Source organism: Ctenocephalides felis, unplaced genomic scaffold (assembly GCF_003426905.1).
Source record: "Ctenocephalides felis isolate EL2017-DRISC unplaced genomic scaffold, ASM342690v1 CF-g0.4_SCAFFOLD_00980, whole genome shotgun sequence".
Classification (NCBI taxonomy): Eukaryota; Metazoa; Arthropoda; class Insecta; order Siphonaptera; family Pulicidae; genus Ctenocephalides; species Ctenocephalides felis.
In genome coordinates this window covers 190,521-195,642 of record NW_020537134.1, presented here as the reverse complement: position 1 = coordinate 195,642, position 5,122 = coordinate 190,521, and positions in this window count along the sequence as shown.

Below are 5,122 nucleotides of genomic sequence, written 5' to 3'. Positions count from 1 at the left end.
ATACAGATTGCAGAATAAAATTACAATTAAAAAAAATGATGATTATAAATATTTTTTTAGTATTTATTATTTATTTAATTTATCATAGTGAAGTCAAATTTCAAGTTCAGAAATGGTTGACAACTCCTGTACCGCATCTTGTTTAAAAGTTTACTATGTTGATATCAAAGATGCAACACGACAAAAATTGAAATTATTTACAAATGTAATAATATTGATAATCTTACCCTTTCCACTCGCTAAATCCAGAATTAACACGTATCTTGCCGCCGAAGCGGCAACCGAGTGGAAAGTGTTAAAATTATCAACGTTGAAACAATTCACCAGATACCGAACCAAAATGTAGGAATGCATATTATGCGGAATATGAGCATTTTTTCTCAAAGTGCAGGGATTTTCTAAAAGGGGTGTATTATGTGGAAAATTGTATTAAGCATGATCGTCTTAACGCATTTTTCTGTATATTTGAGAGCTCAGTCGAAATGTTTGTAAATTTACTTGGTTTTTAACGTATATTATTGTTGTTTTTGTTTTTCTCAAAAAAAAATTTTTTTTTGAATAAATATAGATAGTGTGATGCGTGCAATAAATTTCTAAAACGTATAATTTGAATTATTTAATTATAAATAAATGGAAGAATACATCAGATTCCAATGTACTGGCAAATAATAGATATATATATATATATATATATATATATATAATACGAGCTTTGAGCTTTTGCAGGCGTTAAGCTCATTCCCGGGCTGCGCCTTGCCTCGCTATATTAATTTTAAATTAAACTTTCATACAATCATACATACATACATACTCATAATAATAAATATATAATATATATATATATATAATATATGTGTGTGTGTGTATAGGTGTGTATATATAAATCGTTTTGATATTCCGAGTTATCAAAAGTTTGAAATAAGTTGCCTAAAGTTGTTTTCACTTGAATGACAACCAATACAAAAAACCGAAGTGTGTTTGCATCCTTAGCAATGAAAAGTTGAAAAGGGCACATCTTGGATATATATTTTATATATAAATTCTTCTGTACGGGTGTATGATTTGATACTTCTCCTAATCGGTTATTCGGATTTTGATAATTCTTTTTAGAATTTGTTAAAGGGAATTTTTAAGATTTAATCTATAAATAAAAATGAATCGCAAAATATGTTGGTAAACGCATAACTCAACAACGCCTGGATCAATTTGGCCAATTCTTCTTTTAAAATGTTCGTTGAAGTCCAAGGATGTGTTCTTACGATGAGAAAAAATGAATTTGAGCCGGGAAAATCCTAAGAACAGCTTTTTTCTTTTTCACATACAAACGTTATATTTTCATATTTCTGCCATCGGCGTTTGAGCGTTTTGGGTCTGAATTTTTTTTACTGTGCTCCAATTCGTATGAAATTTTGAAATTAAGTTTATCTTACTCTCAAGTTCAAAAGTGAAATCCTCATCATTTTATTTAAAGCAGTTGTACATTTAAGATTCATATGGGGTGGATGTATATACATTTCGGTATAAACTGTAGTGTAAAAAACATAATAATTTTTATTAATTGGTAAATATCAGTATAGGTTATTAAAAAAAATGTGAACTTTTGAATTGTAAACATAGTACAGGACAACGTCTGTCGGGTCGTCTAGTGAACGATAAAACTATAGTAATATTGTAGAAATAAATGGCAAAAATTACAAAAAACTACTTATTATTGTTGGCATTGAAAACATTGAACTGTCATCTGCTAGAAATGTCCATTCACTTGAAATTGAATTTACCTAAAATTATGAGCCTATAATATTAGAATATGATATATAAGAAAAATGTAATGTCTACATTATTATTGCCGAAAAACAGCTGAGATGTGCCAGAAATTAAAATAATATAAGATACAGTCAACAGTAATATGTTTGGCAGATGAAATCATATAATTCAGTTTAATTAACGTTAATAATAATAATAAGTTAGTCCAAAATTGCAAATACATTATATTTTTTTAAACTTATGCATGTCGCATTTGAATTACTTTACTAATTATTTAACAAAAAAAAATATTTATACTTATTAAAAAATGATCTAGAATTTTGTTCATGTGACAAAAATCATTGTTTGGCATTGGATATGGAATATTTAGCAAGTTGATCTTAGATTGAATAGTGCACATATGAACTAGGATTTTAAAAATTAATTCACCTAATATTTCAACGTAAACGATAATGTTTATTAAATTATTAGTAAAAAAAAAATTACTTTAGAAATTATAATTGCCAAAAAGCAACTAATATATCATACAAGATTATGAAAATTATAGACTAAATTATTGAAGCAATTATGTTGTATGGTAAAATCAAGTGCGATTGCAATTTTTCCATTTATTTTTACAATATTATTATAGTTTTATAATTCATAACGTTTTAAAAATTTTCCTTAACCAACTCCAATAAGATTTATCAAAATTCGAAAAACCGTGTAGGAGGAGTTTGATTTCATAGATCCGTACAAAAGAATTCTATATATAAGATATATGCGTTTCTTTGTGTCACTGAACATTACTGTAATATAAGTTCTAAACGTTATATAAGCATGTAACAAAAATAATATTAATGTAGTAAGGAGCTTGAGATCGAACCGAGTACCTCGTTGCTATAAGATGTGACCCCCAAACTGGAGTGTCTTAAAAATGACTTATGCAAAACTTTAAAAAGCGAAACGTCAGTCTTGCATTCCTCAGAATATATACATATCCCACCGCCAGTATCAGATTTCAAGTCGACTTTCCCGACCGCCACGCGTCCTGCACGCGTTCGCGAACCGCCGTCCGCCGTCGTCCTCCGCCGCCGTCACGCGTGACGCACGAACACGCGCCGACCCGACCCGACATCGCACGCAACACGTAACGGAAAGAGACGACGCTATACATTTTCCATACAAAACGTCTATCCGTCTCCCTCTCGCTGTAAAAATTGGGGTTGCCAGATTTAAATGGCTTATACGCGTTTAACTTCATAAGGTCATGGTGTGATCTGCGTAGGAGGAGGAGGGGAAAGGTGACAGGGGAGGGATAGGTTATGAATATTTTGGGAAAAAATTGAGGGCGACGCCGAGAGTGAGAATTAATATAGTCGGCAATTGTAATTATTACGAGTACTTATGTAATGTATAATAAAATTGAGCTGGAAGGAAAAGGAAACTGGGTTGGAATCATATAGAATAAAGTAATAATCTGATGTTCTGGGAATTGAAAACGGAGATAAAAAACGCGAAAGATTTGAAAAAAAAACGATTTAACATTATGCATTATATAAATTAAATATTAAAATCGATCCAAAAACTTCGTAGCAAAAATTCTACTGAAACAGAAACAAAACAGGGTTGGGCTCATTTATTTAAACATTCGGAGATCTGAAAGAGTAACTATGTAAATATATGGCGGAATGAATTATGTTTCATGACAGATGTCAGTTGATTGACGCCAATGTGATGACTAAACTACACAGCACACTTGGAGCTACGCTGATGTGAATATCGCATCAAGCAAGCTATAGCTAGATTTTTGTTTTCACGATCGTAAAATTGTCTCTCGGTTTTTAGTCAGCGATCAATATTCGGGCTAATAAATTGATATCAAAATTTATATCATATCAGTTTCGTTGTAAATTGAGTTATCAATAAACTCACATTATCATCGAGTCTACAACAGTTAATTGCGGTTTCATTTCTAAATATAATTAATTAATAATAAATGGCCCACTAGCGCCATAACTGGTGACCAAAATGCAATCATGTTTTTGTAAACGATAGTTGAATCGTTACTTCAATAGATAAATCGGCCATTTAACTTGGCACTCACACCTAGTTCTTTTCAATATAAGAGTTATCTTATTTCAAATAATTGACAATCGGTCGGTTTTAATAATAACCCATTTAAAATTTATTCATGTAGAAGTAAAATGTTTCGTCACGCGAGATTAAATTAAACACCCACACCTATACTGTAACATCGGGTAACACTCCGGCATTCACAGGCGCACAGTGTTACCCGATAAAGGACACAACTTGGTACAGAAAATGTTTGTAAAGAATCTTCAGTGCGCAAGAGTAACTAACTTCGTTCAATTAGAGAATTAGACTTATGTTGGTACCCACTGAGCAATAACTAACTTCATTACATTACACTTATGTTGGTATTCACTATGCAAAAGCTAACTTCACATTCATGCTTAGTAATTGAATTGAAATGGTTAGTACAATCTAGTTCCGGGTCGATTCCAAACGGATCCAGCTCGATATCAAGCAGTATTATATCAAATATTATCTCAAGTGAAAATCGACTTTCATGCTGCAAAACTTGCTTGGCGACACTATTGCATATACATATCTAAGGCATACATAGTCGGCTTATAAAGTGGTGTAGTTGACCTCTGGGTTGCCATTTGAAGAAATATACTAGGTTAGTATGTACAATAGCAATCTCAGCTCATGACACATTTGCTGTGAAAATATGTTTGGTACTACTTCACACCAATTTATAAAACCTCACAATTATCATTTCTCTCAATTCCCCAACTTGCCTCCATCCTTGAATTAATATTTTCGATCCCCGGCCCCAATCTTGGCCTTCGGTGGTCTTTTTAAATCGAAACGCGTATGAGTTACAATTACCTAAGGGTGCGGGCGGACCGTTGGGGAGTAGATTGTAGTGAAGTGTTGTGCGTAGGGGAGTGTGGGGTGCCGATGAATGCATTTCGACGTAACAGCGGATGACAGCTTGATTGTGTCATGTCAGGACGTACTTGAAATGTAAAAGGGTACATAGCACACTTGACTACGCACACTACGATATATATATATATATATATATATATATATATATATATATACTCGATAACCCGACAGACTTTGCCCTGTACGCACGTCTACAATTCAAAAGTTCCAATTTTTTTAATATCCTATCCTATACTTTTTAATATCTTATTTGATGTCCTGCCTTTATGATTCATTTATTTTCTTGAAATAAGCAGCACAAAAAATTCAAAAATAAAAATAATATAGTATCTGCAGTAAAAAAAACAATATCACACTTGATTTTAGCACACAACATAATTGCTTCAATAATTTAGTC